Below are 22,238 nucleotides of genomic sequence, written 5' to 3' on the forward strand. Positions count from 1 at the left end.
GCTCTACAAATCTAACTTCATTTTCATCCGTTCGGCGTGAATATCCTTATTTTCTACATTCAAAACTGGTGAGAAGATGGCGTGTTGTTGCGCTCTCTGTGATGACAGTCCAGATGTGATAATTTTTTCCATGGGGCGAACAAGAGTTTTTTCTCTTTCGCAACTGTCACTTTTACACGGATGAACAAAAATGTTTTCACCTCGGGGAGAAATAGGAAATTCCAACTCGAGCAAATCGCGGTCGTCGCTTTACTCTCTACCGTGCAACGCATAAAAACCAATGAAAGTATAAACCAGGTATGGTCTGTTCATACAAACCGGATGACATAGCGATTTCATATAAACAAACTCAGCTCCTCATGAGAGGCAAGTTTTTTTTTATGAAATCGCTATGTCCTCCGCTCCATACAACGTTTGACATTCGACCATACCTTGTGTTGATGTTCATTGATAAAAACCTTCGAGAGGCGAATTCGTGAGATGAAATTCATGAAATTCTCTCACAAATTCGCCTCTCTCAGGTTTCTATGCGTTATACGGTAGCTCTGTTTGCAAACTTTCGCTCTGTTGGAATTTCGTACTTTCTCCCCTTGGTAAACAAATAACCATTCAATTGCCACCAATATTGATAGAGCTCTACAAAGTACAAAGTCCGATTATAGCATCCGTAGACATTTCCCTTATCTCACCTTCAAGTAATCCTAGAGAAAACTAGCTTTCCACTTCTAGCGCACTAACTCACGCTCCACCGATCGATCCGATTTTCTCTCGGATTGGTATAGTCAATACCTATCATTTGCCGTTTCATTTACGGTTGTAACGTCTATTTTGCCGTGGATATACTAAAAAAAACTCACAACGCCACAGTGTTAAAAATCCGAAAAAACGACGTGAGCGTCTGGTAAAAACAACTCGTGATGTCACGGCACTAGCCCGAAGTAAAAAAAAAAATATTTCGAAAATACAAAAACCATCCCTATTTGTTACACCGACCATGCATTTTATCGAAACAACATACTTTGTCTGTCAACTTTGACAGAACAACAAAAGAAAAGTTAGGTTTCTTTTGCGTCACTGTGTAGCTAGAGTAAATCGATAAGACCTTGTACTTCGTACGGGCCAAAAAAATACCAACAGCTTGGCTTAGTATGATGGAGAACACATGAATAAGACTACCATTATATATATGTTGTTGATACGTATAAACTCATTGCTCGACGTATATATATCATGATCGTTGTACTATGTTTTATAACCTAAGTTTGAAGTATTTATTTCTGTTAAAATATATATTGGAAAAGTTGCTATCGATTTGTACCAATTTGAAATGCAGATTATCACGAGCAAATAAGTGTAGCTATGGATGTGTGAATGTATACGTATACAAAGTATAAAGATGGGGTGAACGTGGATACACACAAAGTCGTGGATGCTAACATACCGTTGTGTGTGTTGTTTTTTTTTAGGATTGCAGCTTAAGCGAGAGGAAAAAAGTTTTTCTTTCCCTTCATCGTCGTTTTTTCATTCAAACAGAGGCTTTTGCCGCTTTCTTAAGTGAAAATGAAAAAATAAATAGAATCGGATAGAGTAATCAAACTTTGAATAGACTCTGGTTTATCAAATCTCTCCAATTTCAGCGTTTCTCCTTGGCGATTTTTACAGTGTTAATGTAGACAGTACAGTGTAGATACACTCTTTGAAGAATTGGACTTACTTTCGTCCGTCTGAAGTACTATAAACTATAGTGATGCAATATATACATGGAGGTTGGATAATATCCAATAGATATGGTCCGACCGACATACCGAAAAAATGGTGTTCGTTCCCGGCCCTTCTAAATATGGTAGATTCCCGTCTTAGCGCTCATAATATCCGAAGGTGCAAAAATTGAGGTTGTTGTAAAGCAAACAATCCCCAAATATGCGCATGCTACTCTCATGTACCTGACCGCCAACCAGAAAAGCAGATAGGGTCATCTGTGAAAATGAAGGTCAACAACACAAACGAATTGGGTAATAGGTAAATCTTAAGCCGACTACGTGGAAACACTCCTTTCATTCTGGATTATTATATTAGACGGTATTAATGGAGCACCCAGCGAAAGCGGTTCACGGAAAATTAATTTAATTTTCTTTTATGCTCGCTCGTTACGTATATGAATTACGAATGTAAAGCGAAATGTGAATGCATTCCAAGTACATCAAAGGATAATTGCATTAAACAATTGCAACTCTTTCAACAACAGCAACCAGCAAGTATGTTATTAGTCGTTGTTGATGGTTAACGAAATTATTATTTTTAATTTAATATTCTGGAAATGTTATAGCAAGTGGATCGACTGTTTGAATGATTTTACTTCACAAATAATTAAATGAAAAAGCTGATGAATTCTCCTTCATGTTGTGGAATAAATCAAATATTCCTATCGGAAAGGAATGCATAATTGGCTGTGTTCGAGGTTGTATTATTGAGTTTCAATTAAACCTTTTTCTATGTTCTGGCGGTGGTACTTAAAGAAATGGTAACTATTTTCATTGGAAATTATTTTATTTTTTATCAAAGCTGGAAACTGTCTATTGAAATGCAAAATTGGTTTTTTGATTTGTTCGATAGATTCCCGCATATTCAGGTCAATTATGCTGTTTCAGTCCGTTGCGCCACGATATTTACCTTCGAATTCATACCATTTTTTTTGTGAAACAAATTTGTGAAAGTTCCACAGAAAATCATTGTCAGACAAACAACAAACAAAACAGAAATTCCATCCACTTATTTTGCCATTTTCGTCTATATACAATTTTGCACAAGACGTTTACATTGTTGTAAGCTTTCAACGCTTTATACATTCGAGCAGATTTATCTCTTGAGACACATCATTGAGCTTATACCGGCAACCAACAATTTCACATTTTAAGTTTGTGTTGATCAATGTAATTCAGATGTTTTGTGCGGCTGTAAATTAGATATTGGTCGATACACAATACAGATTTGAGAGAAATTATAGTTGAATCAACCTGCAGTTGGTATATATGTCGACATGCGAATCAACTTACGCCATATAATGAATATAGTAGATTACATTGGATGCTGCGGAGGTAGTTCATTACATGAGGGATTAATTTTGTGATACGAGCCGAACTCACAAGTGTGGTTTTAAGCAACAAGCTTTGGAAACGGTTATTTTGACAAGTATAGAGTTTCCGTATCCGAGCCGAAGGCGAACACGCCGCAAACATCTCACACATGTATTACTCATTTACATAGGCTCTGCTGTAATCTACTATTACTTCATGCGTTTGAACAAACCGTTCACTGTATAAGACCATGTTGACGGGAGGTCGTTGCTCATTATTGTCGTCGATAACAGATGATAAGCTGTTTCTGAAAGGGTTACCCCTGGGATTTTCAAAATTTGGCATTTTTTTCATTTTTCCCATACAAATTATTTTTTTACGGCTTTTGCCCCTCTGTGCCCCCAAAGAGCTCGACGGCTGGCTACGGGCCTGTAGAGTAGTTGCAAACGTCATGTGGGCCGTGTGAATAACCATAGCACTGAGCCAAGCATGAGAACAGAAATTTTGAAGAGGGGCTTCCTCGACGCTGTAGTCGAAGTTTAGTTAATTGGGTTGGTATAATCCCAGTTAACACAAGTCCATTTTTTAAATGTAGTGCTCCCTAGTAATGTACATTTTATGTACGTAAAACTTTGCGCTCTATTTTTTGGACATTTAATGAGGACTTATTGTATATTAGAATTTGTATAACGTTTAATGTGATTTGGTTGTTCATCTAATTTACAAATTACCAGTCTAGTTAGTAACGCGTTTGGCTCATAACCCAGAGGTTCGTGGTTCAAATCCCGGTCGTGTCAAGGTAAATTTTTCTTTAAAAAAAAAAAACGGTTCTCTAATTTCAGCACACACACAAACACTTCGAAAAACTTGGTGAATATCGTGGAAACTCAGGAAAACTAAGAAAACTCCATCACAAAAAATGTACAAAAGTTGGCAAAAAATAAGAAAGAAATTAGAAGAAAAATTATTTTTAAGAATTTAGTTTATTTATCGTTATCCATTTAATGTACATTTAGTGTCCATTTAATGTACACTTATTGTACTATTAATGTACAATAAGTGTGGATCAGTTTCAGGACCAGTTAAAGTGAAGATTACTGGACCACATCAATTGAACATATAATGTACATTCGGTTGACATTTACACCAAAAAAATGTAAAAAAAACGTCCCGCTAGTGTGAAAAAAATAGCCATTAAATGTTCGGAAATCATAGCATGGGCCCATTTTCCGATGGCAATTTATGTACATTTCGTGGGACAAATTGTTAACTGGGAATACTACTGCATCGCAATTTAATAAATACGACGAGTAGACGATTTTCCGTAAAATAAAATACCTTGATCGTGTCTAGTGACAACTCATATGTCATTTCTCAACTATTTCTCCACTGGGAACAGAACATTTCTCGCTTCTGAATTTGTTTGTCTTCAAAAATCTCATAAAGATTCACATGAAGAACGAACATTATGGAAAAATAAGAAATTCCAGGCTGCAAACTTCACTCTGGCCGCAAATTTGACTCTAGCTGCAAACTTCACTTTGGCTGCAAACTTAACTATGGTGGCAAACGTTTTTCTTGTTGGAATTTCCTCTTTTCTCACTCTCATTGTAAAATGGCATTGGCGACTGAGCATACTACTGTTCTTCTAGTCGATGTCTATAACTGCGATAACTACCCTTTAAAAATCTGAAAAACTTGATACATTCGCGTCAATGACTCAAGTGAAATGGTCTAGAAAAACACAATTTTCCAAACGTCTTAATACGAATTCATGACACGATAAGCTCTCGTTGATAAAGTACGCACAGTAAACAAACCAATTCATTTAACGTGTAATTGTCTGTGAAAATTGACTTCGATAATAAGGCTGCCCCGTATTGTACGGTGCTCTAGCAACATTCCCACTAGTAAATGTAATACACGCCTGGCGCAAAATCGCCGGCACAAAGGAAAAAAGGTACACTTACACCAATTGTTTATTTATGTAGCTTTTGATGGGTACTGTAGCCCCGGTCCAAACAATATTATAGGAAAAGTCAAACGTATTTTCATGACGTTATACAGCAGACTTTTCATGCCATAATTTGTGCCGTTCGTACAGTTTCTTGAATAAAGAGAAAAAAATCGACATCTATTCGAAAGCACGAATCTTTCTGTACGGTATACACATATCGGAACTATGTGTAGACTGTCGTAGGGGAGGGTGTTCCTTTGTACCATTTTTCCCATAAAAATTGTAAAAAGTCAACAAAATAAAAATATGAAAAAGGAAAAAAAAACGAAATTGCGGATGTGTATAACATCATGAAAAGTATAAAAATACAAAAAAAAAACATAAATGTTCCTTTGTGAGTGTGTTGTTGTAACACGGCGTCACACAGGCACATTTACAGCCCAGTTTATTTACACTTGAATGCCCTTCAAGTAGCATGTCAGCCCCGGTATTCGTATAACAACATGCATGGAGTTATATAATTTATACGAAATCATCTGGTTCAGTCTCGTTTTTTTTTTCATTTTTGAAACATGTCATCTATTACCATGCCACCAAACGAATGAAAAGAGTGGAAACGAACCAGCAAAAAAAGTCCTCAGCCAATATTTGCGGGCTATTATGATTAACACACATAAAAACACATTTTCATTTCAATAATTTCGTATTAGCATGTATTGCGGAGAAAGGGGTGATATGGTGTGGGAGGACACAGAGTTATAATGTTAACATATGGGATTGAGATGAATGTGAAGCGCAACAAAAAAAAATAAAAAAAATTTTTTAACGAGAAATCAGATGCAGAGCTAGTTGAACGGAAAAAAATAAAATTTACATGCTACATGCGTCGCGAAACCGTACTTTTCATGTTTCAAGCACTACTTTCGACGCTCACAGCATGTAAAATCCATCACGGTGGGGTTAAACGAATTTTAAATAAACTTGTCAACTTCCATCTCGGTTCTTTTCATAGCTGAGTTAGGGTAGGCATGTACTATCCAACGGCACATGTTTCAGGCGCAACCGCTGAGCCGTTTCTGAGAACTAGAATATCGTCGCCTGGTCCCGTGGAAGTTGCTGGACTAGTGGATGAAACTGGAATCGGTAGTGGGACAAATTCTAAGATCCACCATGTAAAAATTATTTCTCTCTGGAGCTTGGTCTCAGAGCAATAGAAGCTGAAAGTCGCAATTTTACCATTTTCGAAATTTCGTTTTTGCCATTCGAAAGAGCACATTAAGTTCGTCTAGAATCGCTATTACAGTGCTACGTTGGGTGCTTTGTCGTGGAGTCATCACCCCTTGAAGTAGGTAAAATTGCGACTTTCAGCTTCTATTGCTCTGCGACCAAGCTCCCAAGAGAAATTTTTACATGGTTGATCCTAGAATTCGTCCCCCTACCGATTCCAGTTTCATTCACTGATCCAGCAACGGGACCAGGCGACGATATTCCTAGTTCTCAGAAACGGCTCAGCGGTTGCGCCTGAAACATGTGCCGTTGGATAGTACATGCCTACCCTAACTCAGCTATGAAAAGAACCGAGATGGAAGTTGACATGTTTATTTAAAATTCGTTTAGCCCCACCGTGCCATTACATGACTTGACGTAAAAATGAAAAGTCTCGTTTTCGTGTGTTTATTGACCTCGGCTTCGCCTCGGATCAACAAAATTCACACGAAAACTCTACTTTTCATCTTTTTATCCCTAGTCATGTAATAGTTTTTGCTACTCTTCTGTATTTGCTAGAAGAATGTAAACACACCCCGCCACTCATGGTAGCGTGTGGAAAAGGGCGATTTACCTCCCGCTAGCTGATGAAAACAGTTATTTGTTCAACGAGGGAAGAAAAGTTGGAAATTGGTGTTGACCCGAAAAAATGCAATTTCCAACTTTTCTTCCCGAGTTAAACACAACGTTTTTCACAAAAAAGGTTTCTGAAGTTTCAGCGGAGGGGAGGAATGACTATTTTCTCCGCTGTGTTGTGAACAAAATGTTTGAATTCGATGTTCTTGTGTACGTATTGTACGAGAATTAATTTTTTATTTGCAGGATTTTTTTCCCGTGTGTGGTTAATACAACATACCACTTTCTCTGACATCGTTGTGTACAGATTTTATTTACATATCCGTCGTTTGTACAAATATATATATGAAAAGCATACACTAATTACACACACGGGCTCTTTTTTTTACCCTGTGTGTGGTATAACGAGTAATGTGTAATAATATACCTTTCCGTGTTATAATTATGACGTTGGCCAAGGTAATTGGAGAGTTAATTACAATAATTTCATTTCGATAATAATACCACGGTACTTTTCCGTCACAAATGTTTTTCGTTTTGTAATCTAAGCGGCAAGTTATAGAAAGCAGATGGTGAATATGAAAAAAAAAATGGATTTTAGGGTAGATAAGTATTCCATCAAAATGGTGACATTTCCGATGGAGTAATCGGGAAGAATGTCCAAACAATTTACGGATTAAAAAAAGAGCTTGAATTGAATACTTTATTGATTGCGAATGGTTTTACCTGAAAGAAAAACCTCCGCCATCATTTATAATGATCTTTGTAAGGAACAGTAGCCGCTTTCCACAAAAGAATTGTCTTTCTGAGACATCGACAACAGTTAAACGGGTAGCGCGATCAATGAAGAACGCTTCCCGCAGTCTTTTTTTGTCGCATTTAAAATGAATTTCTTGTTTAATCCTCACATGTTCTACGATTGAAAATTAAACTTAAAAAAATTGGTCAAATGGCCCCAATACCCTTGGCATAAAAAGCTTAAAAACGTTGAAAGAAACGTTCCGATTCTTTTATCACCTCAAAGGAAACGTTCTGTGTTTATCACGTTCTGTAGTTTTATTGTTTGCACATCTCGCTAGTCTTAAGCAATGGTGTCCATGTGGAACCATGGGTGGATAGTCTACCTCTATGCGTGGAACGCATACATGGAAATCCATGGCAAAGTAAACAATTATTTGGTTGAGTCTAAGAAATAAGTTTTTGAAAGCCGATTCAGTAAATCAAGAGAAGTCAAATAAGAAATTGGATCTGCTGGATCGTGAGATAGCGGTCTTGGAGTAATATGTACACAACAAATATACTGAGGGTACAACGGCATGTGTGTCTAAATAACTGTACAGTGTACAGCCTTTAAATTGAAACTAGGCCTCACCTTATGGTCCCTTGACTGACTGATATTTTCTCAATAGATTTTTGTAATTGTTACAAAAATATCGTAGATTGAACTTGATCGAAGTAGCTCTTTTGATTGAAAATCAAATTTCAGAATAAACAAATTTCATTTTCAAACAAAAGATGCTTCGATATTACTGTGTCTGCTAAAAGACGCTGTAATGAGGACGTATTTCTTGCTAAACTTCTGAATAAATTTAAACTCGTGTGAATACGGCCCTCGCTTCGCTCTGGCCGCAAAGTTCAAACTCGTTGAAATTTTCTAGATTATAAGACTTTTTTAGCAAATAATTCTAAGGGAATATTTTCGTTCGACAAAGTTGGCAATCGAATCAGTGTAGCTGAATGTTTCAAATGAAACGGCAAATATTTTCGATGTTTTACCGAAAATTGGCTCTATTTTCTTATCGCATTCACTTGAAATGTGCCGAATCCTGACATTTTGCTAAACCCTAAATGTCAGCTCTTCCAAGTGAGGGCGTTATGCAACTCGTGCGATTACGGCTCTCGCTTCGCTCTGGCCGAAAAGATCACACTCGTTCAATTTTTTTTCTAGCATAGACAGCAAGTTTTTTTTGGAATAAATCGCAGATTATTACACAAGTATTTCGATTAACGAACTTAGCCCGAGTAATTTCAGTACAAACGTTTTTGGAAAGCTGTCGAAATTTACTCCGTATGATAAGTAGACAATATAGACAGATGATCTGGTTCCCCTCACGAATTTCTTTCTTAGTCGAAAAATATTTTTTTTTAATCTGTTGAGGATTACTCAAGTTTTCGTGCTATGGCCGATCTTCGATCTTAGCCCCAGGAATTTAATTCCTCGTCGGATAAAAAAAAACTTTTTGGCAATCCGTTGAGAATTACTCGAGTTATCGTGTTATTAAGGAACAAAGTGCGACAAACAACCTAACCCAACAACCCAACTTCGAATTTAATCTGAGGAATTTAATTCCCAGTCGAATAAAAAAAAAATGAAAATCAGTTGAGGATCACTCAAGTTATCGTGTTATCAAGCGACAAGATGAAAATTCTTTTGAGAATATCACGGAGATCTCCCCTCCCGTCCGTTATAGTCCACCTTTGAACTTAACCTATGGAATTCATTGCTCGTCGATTTAAAAAAAAAAAAAAAGAAATCCGTCGAAAACTACTCGAGTTATCGTGGCATCAAGCGACGAGACAAAAATTCTTTTGGGAATATCTTTAAGATCATCGGTCCCATAGCCCATCTTCGAACTTGATCTGAGGAATTTAATTCCTCGTCGATTAAAAAAAAGTTTTTGGAAATCCGTTTAGAATTGCTCAAGTTATCGTGGTAACAAGGAATGAACAAAGTGTGACAAACATTTTCTGTATTTAAGGTTTTTTGGTCATTAATTCCATATATTTTCAATCATAGTAGTGCACATTGCGTGACAAACATTTTAGAGTGTTTATCATTCGTAAGACCCATGACTTTCAGTCAAGGGAACTATTACGTTGAAGCCGCCGCCGACCTATTTTGGCAAGCCAAGCCGGCAGCCGATCAAGCCCTGAAAATTGGCTCGAGCCGGCTTGAAACGGAAACGGTTGGAGATAAGAAAATTTGAAAAAAAAAATTGATTTTATTTCTACAAAATCCAAATTTTCTGCAAATTTACTTTGATAAAATGTGACTAAATAAAGTATGAACTATCCACTAACAAATCGAATCTATTACTTCTTTTGATGAATGCATTTTCAACAGTCGGGATACATAAACTCGTACTTTCACAGTTGTTACATTTCTTTTCATAATTTAACGTTAATCAGTGCTCATCGACATCATTGTTGTCGTTAACATATATGAAGTGGACGTTCATTCATCTAAAATCTTCAGACTGATCTTTGTTTGCTCATCGACGAAAAATTAGCCTCCGAAGAGGCTTCCACTTCACATTGTGGGAACACAAATAACTCGTCATCACAATATCGCTCGATGGCAATTCAATCAATAGGGCAGGTCTGAGACGAAACTTTTCGGAAATGCACTACGCGGCGCCACACAGAAATACGTACGTTAACTAACAGCATGCTCTATTGAGCAATCATATTTGTCAAAGTGTGCGCTGAGTTATATCCCCATAAATACGGGGACATTTATCAAATATGAAATTCATTCAATCACCAGCTTCGGCTGGCAACGCATCAAGTGTTTTATAAATGTAGAACATTTGTTCCACACAATACAATGTATATAAGTGCAGGGCGATTTCAATGTATACAGGCAATTGAATACCACAAAATGTCCTCATCGGACAAATTCACATTTTATGAGCAATCTTAAAGTTGCACTTTAAAATTCACTTAAAACACACCAAAAAAAAAACTTCTCTTACATCCCCCAGACCTCCACAATTGAATTTATCATTCATTGTTCATTCATACAGAGTAATGTCACACAGCGGAGTGAAAAGAAAAAAAAGAGGAAACTTTTTCTTCCAAAGTTTGTTTTAAGTATGTTTTCGAGGTTATAAGGTTTGTGACACACCATAGCGAAAAGAGATGAGGAGAAAGAGTATATATGTATACAATACTCTCGGAACGATATCTATTATAACACATAAAGGTATCCATATCCAGCAGATTCATATATATATAGTCTGCCCGTCTAACCATAATTCAAAAATGTGGAATGAGTCTGAGAATGGAATGAAATGATGAAAAGCACACACAACCGATTCAGAAGTGTATTACTGGGGATGGTTTTTTTTTTTCGTGTGTCTCTTAAACCGTGTTCCATCATATAACACTATATAGGGTTGTATAAGACAAATTTTTCCCGTTTTTTTTTTGTGTGTGTGCCTTCTTTCCAACTTCGTTTGTTTGCTTTGAGAACAAACAGGAAGACTTTGGAAAATATTTAAAAATTCTATCAACGAAAACGAGTGGATGTAGAACATTTGCATAATTGAATTTAATGTGGTTGGTGGTTATGAATTTTATATGATCCAAAATGCACGGGAATAATATTATCATTTCACTCATCAGGCAAATGTTTGCCGGTTCCGTAATTAGCATTCGAAAACTATGTAAAGTAAAATGCGATTCCAGTACACTAATAACCCGGTGACAATGATAGGGAAATTAAATGGGGGGCCACATAATGCATACAAGGTGCAATACAACACGTTAATCAATCTAATTTTCGAAATGGACGTTGATATAACGTTTTACATGACCCTAACGACAACTGCACAGGGCCTATTGTTTGGGAATCAATTCCCAAAGGCTCCCAGAACATGGCCTATTGTTTGGGAATCAATTCCCAAATGCTCCCAGAAATTGCAACATCGGTTTTCTTTAGTATTTGCCACTTCATTCAAGAAATTTTGAACGAAATTTAAGAAAAGCCACAAACTTTCTATATTGCCTGTAGAGACACAGACGTTTTTTTTTCACTCAAAGACATCGACATAGTCTTGCTATTCATAGACTTCGAAAAAGCTTTCGATTCAGTGGAAACCTGGTCGATATTGGACGCATTAGACGAATGTGGAGTAGACTCAAGGTACTCCAACACAATTCGATATGTGTACAAAAATGCTACTTCATGTGTAAAACTTCATCAAAGAGCACGGAGAAATTCAGAATCGGCCGAGGTGTAAGGCAGGGTGACACTATTTCACCGAAATTATTCACGGCGATTCTGCAGAGTGTTTTTGAGAAGTTAAACTGGAGTAAAATGGGAATAAAGATAAATGGAGAGTACCTGAGCAATCTCCGCTTCGCTGATGACATTGTACCGATAGCAGCGAATCTAGGTCAGGCTCAGCTTATGCTACAACAGTTAAGTGAAGAGGCAAGCAAAGTTGGCCTCAAGATGAACTTGTCGAAAACGAAAGTCATGACCAACATCATCGGGGACGATAGAGAGATCAAAATTGGTGACACCGTCATTGAACGAGTCGACAGCTACGTATATCTAGGACATAAACTGAAGTTAGGTCTGGACAACCAGACTGCAGAAATAAGACGTAGGATTGGTCTTGCATGGGCAGCGTTCGGAAGACTCGGACTAATTGACAAAAGCAAAATGAATAATTGTCTGAAACGCAAAGTTTTCGACACTTGTGTCCTTCCAGTGCTCACTTATGGAGCGGAAACGTTAACTTTAACGAAAGCATCCGAAGATAAATTGAGAGTGACACAAAGAGCCATGGAACGGAGTATGCTTGGAATACCACTCAGAGACAGAATGACGAATCAATGGATTCGTCAACAAACCAGGGTCGTTGATGTCATGGAAAGAATAGCATCTCTGAAATGGAGCTGGGCGGGACATATTGCAAGAAGGACAGACGAACGTTGGACCAAAAAGATCATGAACTGGCGACCATATAAAAGACGAGCTATAGGTAGACCACCAGAGAGATGGACAAACGGAATTAAGAATATTGCAGGTACAAACTGGCAGCAAATGGCAATGGATCGTACGAAATGGAAAGAAGTTGGAGAGGCCTACATCCAGCAGTGGATAGAAACAGGCTGAAAAAGAAGAAGAAGAAGAAGAAGAAGAAGAAAGATGGACATGCACTTACGGTTTGTTATAAAATTTGATTGTAGCCACTGCCTTTTGACTTCCAGAACCTTGTTATCTAAATCCCTAATTTGATTTCTGAAATAGTAATCTGGTTTTACTCGCACTCAGAGAAATAATTTCACGATTTATTATTGGGATAACCATGTTCTCATTGTGGAAATCATTACATGGTTACCACAAAAACATGTTCACACTGTGAACTTCACAGCAACAATGTTTTCAACGAAATAGTTAACACAATCATGTATCCCGAAAAGCATCGTAGTTACAAACAGAAGTAGCGTAGTAGAGCTACAATCGTGGCTAAACTAAGATTCAGATAACGGTGAAGTATTCATATCGGATGAAATTTACAAAGATCTTTTATCCTTTATATAGAACAAGAAATATTAAAAAATTGAAGTACAAGATTTGAAATCAACCGATTAACCGATGATAATACTGGTCATACGCTTGTGGTGTGTAACAGGTTAACAAGAATGCGATCTAGCTGATATGTTATTTGAAATTATCTCATTATCAGCCAAATATATTTTACCAACAAAAATTATACCAAAAAAGTCTGCGTCGCAAAGTGGCAGATGTTCAGGAACAGACCTGCAAGAAAATTTATCTGCCACATGCGACGCAGATTTTTTTGGTAAACTTTTTGTTGTTTCCAGTCAAATTTTTTTTTGGTAAAAATTATTTGGCTGATGATGAGATAAACTAAGCCACCTTGTTTGAACTAGTTGGGTGTTTGCGTAACGAAGCTGAAAGCGTCAACTGTATCGATATCATTCATTTTAGAAATTGTACTTCAAAGACTGCGTCACACTTTTCTCGAAGAGGTTTTTGTTGGGATATCAGTCGTTTTAGAAGTTTTAGAACACTGCTTTTTATAACAGTTTACAGCTCTAATTCAAAAATTTGACGAAATTCGAAAATTTAACGAAATTCGAAAATTTGACGAAATTCGAAAATTTGACGAAATTCGAAAATTTGACAAAAATCAAAAATTTGACGAAATTCGAAAATTTGACAAAATTCGAAAATTTGAGGAAAATCGAAAATTTGACGAAAATCGAAAATTTTATGAAATTCGAAAATTTGACGAAATTCGAAAATTTGACGAAATTACAAAATCTGACGAAATTGACCCACCCATTTCCAACTTTCGACATTTTTCACATATGCCCCTCTGTTCTACTAGTAAAACTCTGAGACTTTGCCGAAGAAAGTAACTCTCTATCTTTCATAACCCAAAAAAATATTAGTCATTTCATCCTACGCTCGAGTAGCTCAAAATTTGGTCACTCTAATCACTCTAGCTCAACTGAATCTGCACCGATTTTTATAATTATTTTTTTGTTCGAATCGTGTGACGAACACCTTTCATTTGATGTGTCGCACGCCTCAGTAGGTTTCAAAACAGCTGAGCTACAGTTCCCGACCCTCGAAAACCACACTCAGAAACCACTTCGAGGCCAATAAAACAAAATTCTGGTTTTTCCTGGGGTAGTGGCGTATCACATTTTCATTTTTATGCCCACCCTGATGCTCCTGCAAAATTTCATGGAGATTGGCTGACTAGTTTCCGAGATCGACCGTCGATAGACAGAGATAGAAACATACAGAGTAAGTTGAAAGATTTTGATTGTTTGGAAAAAGTCAATTTGGTGTATTTTCTATGAAAAGTGACCAATTTCAAAACGATGTATCTCCGGCAATTTTAAACCTACATAGTCGAGTGATAGCTCGTTTTGCTCGTATTTGAAGCGAAAATATGTTTTGTGGTGATATAAACCAAAGGGCAGAAACTGAAATGTTCGGCTATACATAGTTGCCGCGTCTCAAAAAAATTCTTCGTTCTTTTTTTGGAAGTTAGACTGCGTCAAGTCCTCCGCTATCGCTCCGGACATGATGGTTGCAAGAAACATTTTATGATTGCAACGAACATAAATTGTTATAATAAGAACGGTTCAAAATAGGACGTAGTATATAGTCAGAATAGTATCATTATTGGTTAAGGCGCTGCTCGTCCAATTTCCATGTTAAGCATCAATCGGAGCGGTTAGTACTTGGTGGGTGACCGGAAAAAGTTTGACTTTTAATTTTTTTTTTTAATTCTTAACAATTAACAACATACAGTTCGTTTCTCAAATAATAGGCCCTGCAGCTGCAAGTCAAATTCAGTATGATAATCAGAGAAATAATGTGTTGGGAAGTAAATGTAAATGACGAGCGGTTAGAGAGGTCACATAATAATAATATGGATCGATATTAACCAGTCAATATGTGGGTGTTACTATGGAACATTAAATTTGCATATGTGGACACTTGACAGTTTATAGTACCCTACAGTAAGGTTACAATCATCGTCTTCTATTGTATCATAAAAGACTATAGTCAACCAAATCGTATATATGCTGAAAACAGGCATCCAAAAGTAGTGATGGCGTGTGTGTGTGTCATACCAGGAGCGGTATTACGGCATGACTTTTCTATGTTTTAGCCTCTTATCTTTCTGTATTTTACCGTCGATTCGCTATTTCAAGTAAGATGTCGGTACAATGTCAACAGAAAAAAACAAAATTGACTCGACGGATCATAGTAAAATATGATGATCCACCGCGTGGTAAAAACGGATTTTGGCAGGCCATCATCTGCGAACATAACCTCAACTTAAACAAATTTTTTCGTTAAAATATCGAAGGGAGGTTGGATTGACTTCTCTATGGATGACGATGGACATTTCCAGCGACCTTGAAACAAACTTACAACCCGTAGACTAGTATCTGCTACGCGATAAGAGTTTGAAGAAAGGATACGATAAACAAATGGCTTTGCAAACTCTTATCGCGTGACAAATATTGGACCGATTGAACGACTAATTACTGGTCTGGAGTCCAGAGATCATTTATACGCTGACATTATTATTTGATTAAATTCCGACGAGTAAAAATATAATTATTGGGCTTATTGCAGCGACATCTTGTTTGAAATAGCGAAGCGACGGTAGAATAGAAAAAGAGAAGAGTTTACAATAATAGAGAACTCATGTCGTAATACCTCTCCACAGGTTTCTTATCGCATTTGGGCAGCTTGCGACATAAATACGAAACGTATTCTCTTCCTATTTATGTCTTGACACATCGATTTCATTGATTTCACTTTGTACAGAATACTGTTTGAAAGAATACTGTTTTTAGTACGTATACAACTCGTACATAAATATGGCTTTCATTCGCATGTTACCAGCCGTTACCAGTTATATGATAATACTTTGTACGAAATCTTTCAGACTTTGATGATAAATCAAATTCATTTCATCAACTTGTGTGTCCTGATCCTGACTGAATTTTTCAAATTTCTCCGAAATCTGTCTTTAAACGACTTTGCAGTAAATACTTTGTTGAATATATCATATGGAACAGGAAACTCTATCCTTCTAGTTTAATACGGTCGAACTGAAGGTGGGTGGATATTGAGATGATCAAAGAAACATCTCTGTCTCTGAGAGTCAATTCAATTAAAACGAATTCGAAGAAATGGTAAGCCACATGACTGCAAAGGGATTTCTACCACATTGCTTGGGAAACTTTTCGAGTTGACAGTATACTATACAAAATCGGACGAAATGCAAACATGCTGGATGGGATACTGCCAAAACACCTCATCGCATTTAAAACTCTGCCACTGAAATATATATAACTTTCCCAAATAGAATTGAAAAAAAGGCTTTGACAAAGCTTTTGAAAGCTCTCCAAAGTGATGCGGTCTTTTGCCTAACACTGCCTAACAAAACCTTTGCAAATAATAAATCAGATGAGGGAGTCTGAGCGGCACCGATTATTTATGAATTGTTCGTAAAGTACATCATGTGTGCGAGAGAGCTGCAAGATATGGAGGAGATGCAAATAATTGTCACGCCCGATCCCCCAATATGGATCAGTCTGATCCTGCAATTATAACTAAAGACTTACGGTTTGTACTAAGTGTTGTACGGTATTACTGTCGCTCAAGCAGAATTCAATGATTCCAAGCATTGCTGAAACACTACAGGTGGCATGACAATATTTTTTGATTTTTTTTAACGAAATTTGTGACCTATGAAGATGCACAACATTTCAAATTGAACGTCGGTCACATAACCTGACTTACTTTAACAACTTAACACATCAATGATCAATGTGATTGTTGAAATTTGTACAAACGTCGGTTCTGTCCTACTTTCACAGAAATCTTTAAACCACGGCGGAGAATAACCTTAACCACTCAAACTCCCACTTGACTTGTTCAGCCAAAACCTTCCATTGTGATCAGATTTTTCCGAATCCCAAATTATTTACTTCCACTTTTCTGTCTAAGCTCGAGAATTCAATTGAATTTATCGTCAGGCAGGTGATTTCATAGCTGCAAGGACGTTTTTCTTTCTCTGAACAAAATGTAGCTTATGAGATTAAAAGATTTTTTTTTTCAAAGGAACGTTTTACGATACAAAGGTTTGGTTCCGATGAAAATAACATTTTTACGTCACGTTAAGAGATTAATCTGATTAATGTATTGTTGAATGAAATGTTCGATTTATGTTCAGTATTTTAAAAAATGTGTACTTGATATGACTAACAAACTCACACACACACACACATCAATCATTGAATCTTTCAAACGAAATGTTTTGGTGGCATTTTCGTCTCGGCTCTTATTGTAAATTGCTGAACCTGCTTTTGTATTAGAATTAAATTGAAGAGTTTGAGCTAGTGACGAAAACTCTTATCCTGTCATATTTGTAATATGTTTGATGAATCTGCTACTTCTTTTGTTAAAACTTGCGCACAGTGTGTGATACAGAATCTTTTACTTCATTTGTTTCAGCGAACGTTTGGAGAGCTATATAAGGGAATTATGGCTAGGGCATACCACTTAGTTTGTTCGTCGTTTTGGTTGAGCGAGTTTTCACAGTAATCCGTGAAATTTATTAACAAAATCAATGTTTGGTTATTACCTTGACTGAAAGTCATGGATCTTACGGATGATAAACACTCTAAAATTTTATTGTCGTAAATACACGGAAAACACGGAAATGTTTGTCACACTTTGTTCATTCCTTGATAACACGCGATAACTTGAGCCATTCTTAACGGATTTGGAAAAACTTGTTTATTCGTCGAGGACTGAAATTAATGGAAATTACCTGGAGCCTGGATAATAATCTAGGATTGATTGCGAAAAGCATTTTTTCCGTGATATCTTGGTGTCGATGATAAGAAGAAAAAATTTTTTAACGAGAGCGAAGCGAGGGCCGTATTTATATAAGTTTAATTTTTAATTCGAGAAATACTCTCTTTTTCCAACTTCTTTTAGTAGACAATAAAAGTAAAGCGCAGGGCCTATTTAAGGGAATTTAATTTCCAAAAATTTCCAAAATTTCACAAAAATTCTTAAAATTTGTAATTTTTGTTTTCTGTTGGATATCATTCCAAAGTAATCAGTTAAGCTCAAAGACATGAAAAACAACCAAAAAGGCGGTAAAAACAACATTTACGATGCAATCGGTTGTGTTTTTAGATAAAATGACGAAAAGTGATGGAAAAATTTAAGAATTTTTGGAAATTTAATTGGAAATTGGTGACACTGTCATTGAACGAGTCGACAGCTATGTATATCTAGGACATAAACTGAAGTTAGGTCTGGACAACCAAACTGCAGAAATAAGACGTAGGATTGGTCTTGCATGGGCAGCGTTCGGAAAACTCAGACTAATTTTCAAAAGCAAAATGAATAATAGTCTGAAACGCAAAGTTTTCGACACTTGTGTCCTTCCAGTGCTCACTTATGGAGCGGAAACGTTAACTTTAACAAAAGCATCCGAAGATAAATTGAGAGTGACACAAAGAGCCATGGAACGGAGTATGCTTGGAATAACACTCAGAGACAGAATGACGAATCAATGGATTCGACAACAAACCAGGGTCGTTGATGTCATGGAAAGAATAGCATCTCTGAAATGGAGCTGGGCGGGACATATTGCAAGAAGGACAGATGAACGTTGGACCAAAAAGATCATGAACTGGCGACCATATAAAAGACGAGCTATAGGTAGACCACCAGAGAGATGGACAAACGGAATTAAGAATATTGCAGGTACAAACTGGCAGCAAATGGCAATGGATCGTACGAAATGGAAAGAAGTTGGAGAGGCCTACATCCAGCAGTGGATAGAAACAGGCTGAAAAAGAAGAAGAAGAAGAGAAGGCCCTGGTTAAGAGTAATGGACACTTTGCAGAGTAGCCTACATTTAGGCGGAAAATATTCGTTTTTGATTATTTCTCTGAACCATTCTTTTGTTGAAAAAGTAAAGCAATCTGCGTGGTTTGATGTGCTAATTTTAAAGGAAAAATTGGTTTGTGGATGATAACTCATCCCACTTGAAGAAACTCGTGCAGAACATAAATTTACACAATCTCCTAGGCGGATAACTTATCACCCACAAACCAATTTTTCATTAAAAAAATGAAAACGTCACATAATCGGAGAGTTATACGGGGCCAGAACTGACAACTGTGAATTCTACTTGAGACAAAACAACATTCGCTACATCGTGACACCGAAATAATTTTAAAATTGTTTTCGCTCTCTTGCTCAGCACGTAAAATTTCATTTTTCACTCTACGAGCTTTACAAAGTGATTGTGCAAAAAACTGTTTTCAACTTTCGCCAACAGCAAATTCAATTTTCGAATTGTGACTAAAATCGCTGAAGATCTGATAGCAAAGTTGCAATTTGAATTTGCACAATATTTACTCTGTATCGCACAGACTTTCTTTTGTTAGATCAAATAGAAATTGAACACAAAACACGATCACATTTGTACAGTTAGAGTAGATATAAAGGCTTAGCAATCACATCGAAAAAATATTTCATTTATTTACCTTACAAACGAGATATTTAAACTCTACCAGCTACATAAAAGTTTGTTTTTCAAAGATTCTTACAACGCACAATTTTGTATCCGATTAGTACAATCCATAAATGAATGGATTCGACGTGAAAATAAATTTTGATAAAAATTTTGATTAAATCTAAATTCTCATAAATTTTCACATTTAAATCACGGAACTGATCACTTCCTTGTCACTTGATTAACTCACATGAAAGTGTTCGATCATCAGACAGTAAGAGAGAGAGAGAGAAAGAAAAAAAAGCACTGCAAAATTTCCCTTATCAGAAACCTGATTTCTTTGCCAATTTTTTTCGTTTCTTTAATTGATCCGAATTGGTATTTTCATTCGAACTTATCGCACTGACAATCGACTAAAACTCGACAAAAGTAATATTCATTCGTTTTCGATAATTCGCATTTGAAGTGCTTAAAGCATCCGCTACGTTAACCGGTGATTCCCTAACTAAATGGGACACGGATTGTACTGCGTTTGAAAATGCGAGATTGAATATTGAGCAGGCATGCGTAAAAGAGAATCCTTTGAGAGGGGAATTAGTTCAACAATGTTCGAATTTTCCAGGGGTATACGGAAAAGGCATTTGACCAAGTGGTGAGTGTGCTCCGTTTGAATTTACGGTTTTTTTTTTAATTTCAAATTATTGTGATGACGGAGGACCATGATTTGGGCTGCATGATTTTTGATGATGTTTGTAAACAACTCCAGATATGTTTTGTCCCGAGACTATTTTCAAAATGTAGGCGTAAAATTTGTCAAATTCAAAATATATCATCGACTGACGACGTTCCATACATTTTCTGACATTCATTTAGCTGCTGCGAAACAGAAGACTTTCGTAAACAGATAAACAAAAATAATCACCGTGTGTATGTACACGTACATGTTGCATGTACATTCGCACAACGTTTCACGTTTCACAACAAATACCGATAGACCGAAGCACAGCACTGAGACAGAGTGTTGTTGAATTTATCATCTGAATATATTCGAAGAGCGTTTGAAAGGAAATGTCTCACCGTGCTGCTGCTGCTTGACTTTACTAAAGCGTTTGACACTATCAGGCACGGTAGGCACGGTAGACAAGCTCCGGAGTGAGTTTAAATTCTCAACATCGGCTGTGTCGTTTCTGCGGGACTATCTTAAGGATCGTAGACAATGTGTAGCGATCAATAATCATGCCTCAGAGCCTATTCCAGTGGATCAAGGCATTCCGCAAGGTTCGGTCCTTGGCCCGCTCATCTTCAATCATTGAGAGTCCTACGAATTAGTGGTCATATCCACAATCTCTTGTTTTTGTGAGTGGCAAAACACTGAGAATCGGAAAACGTTGGAATGACGTTCGGCATTATCTGGGCTTGAGGTGCTTTGTTCATGCACTAGGCGACGATTGTCGTATTTTCGTAACTGGACAGTTACGTGTGTAAAATCCTATAAGACCAGTCAAGTTACGAACGACATGAGAATCTACGTCTCTTCTCGAAACGTTCGTACCTTGACTGGTCTTTTGGGATTTTATATATGCAACTGTCCAGTTACGAATTATTCCAGTGTTACGAATGCTACGAGAATCTGCGCCCTGGGGATCGATTCTCATAAATTTAAGAATTTGTAACTTGACAGTTGTCACCTTAAAAGTTACGAATCGTATGGACGACTATTTGCATTAAGGTGACAACACTGTCAAAGTCAAGTTACGAATTATTAAATTCACTAGAATTGCATAATGGGAAAATAAATGACGAACAAATGAATGGTCAACGGATATTATTCGAGAAAATATTTCGCTTATGATTCGCTAGACATGTACATGCAAAATGGTATGACTTTACAACTTTTTCGATGTCGCTTCACCACTGTCACCACGAACGGATGAGATATTAATGTTTAAATAACAATAAATATGACAGTCACCCATTTTTCTTTCTGCAGGAGGTGAGAACGTACATCCTGTCAGCAGATAAAAGTTTTTCCTTTCTGCACCCAACGAAAGTCAAAACTTGGCAGTACGTTGCATGCAGAACGGTTGGTCATTGTCACTCTGACTAGTACCATTGTTTTACTATCCCACGAAGACGACGAATGTTTGTGTTCGTTGGTTAAAGTTAATTTGATAGGACGTTTCCATAAGGAATCCTTTTCTCATACACAGAGATAAAACAACCTAAAAATAAACTCCGTGTACATACCGCTGGCTGCTACATGCAATGCATATATATGCACTTGGCAGACCAGCCAGCGATAGAGTTAAAATTTAAATTAAATTGGAGGGAAAAAAGAAAGTACGAGGAAGCATAAACGAACATAATGAATAACTTAAATTGTTGATATTGTTATGTTGATCTAATATTGTACATTCAAAAAGCGTTGCTTGGTCACGTAAAACACCGTTGCATCTTGAACTTTCTTTGCATAATATAAAACATATTCCTGCATCTCATATTAAAATATTCGCTCTGGATTGT

General features: G+C 36.8%; 1 protein-coding gene and 1 long non-coding RNA gene across 2 annotated transcripts in view; one reads left to right on the plus strand and one right to left on the minus strand.

Annotated features, from left to right (window-relative positions):
• The window catches only part of LOC119075202 (zwei Ig domain protein zig-8-like), a 113,092-nt gene extending 92,870 nt beyond the window's left edge, over positions 1-20,222 (minus strand). The window contains exon 1 of the mRNA XM_037181594.1: positions 19,747-20,222. The gene's annotated coding sequence lies outside the window, so the exon portion shown is untranslated. The remainder of the gene's footprint in view (positions 1-19,746) is intronic.
• LOC119075208 overlaps positions 1-22,238 on the plus strand; it is a 274,735-nt gene that overhangs the window by 131,497 nt on the left and 121,000 nt on the right. The gene's annotated exons all lie outside the window — the stretch shown is intronic.

The sequence above is a fragment of the Bradysia coprophila genome, unplaced genomic scaffold (assembly GCF_014529535.1).
Source record: "Bradysia coprophila strain Holo2 unplaced genomic scaffold, BU_Bcop_v1 contig_193, whole genome shotgun sequence".
NCBI lineage: Eukaryota > Metazoa > Arthropoda > Insecta > Diptera > Sciaridae > Bradysia > Bradysia coprophila.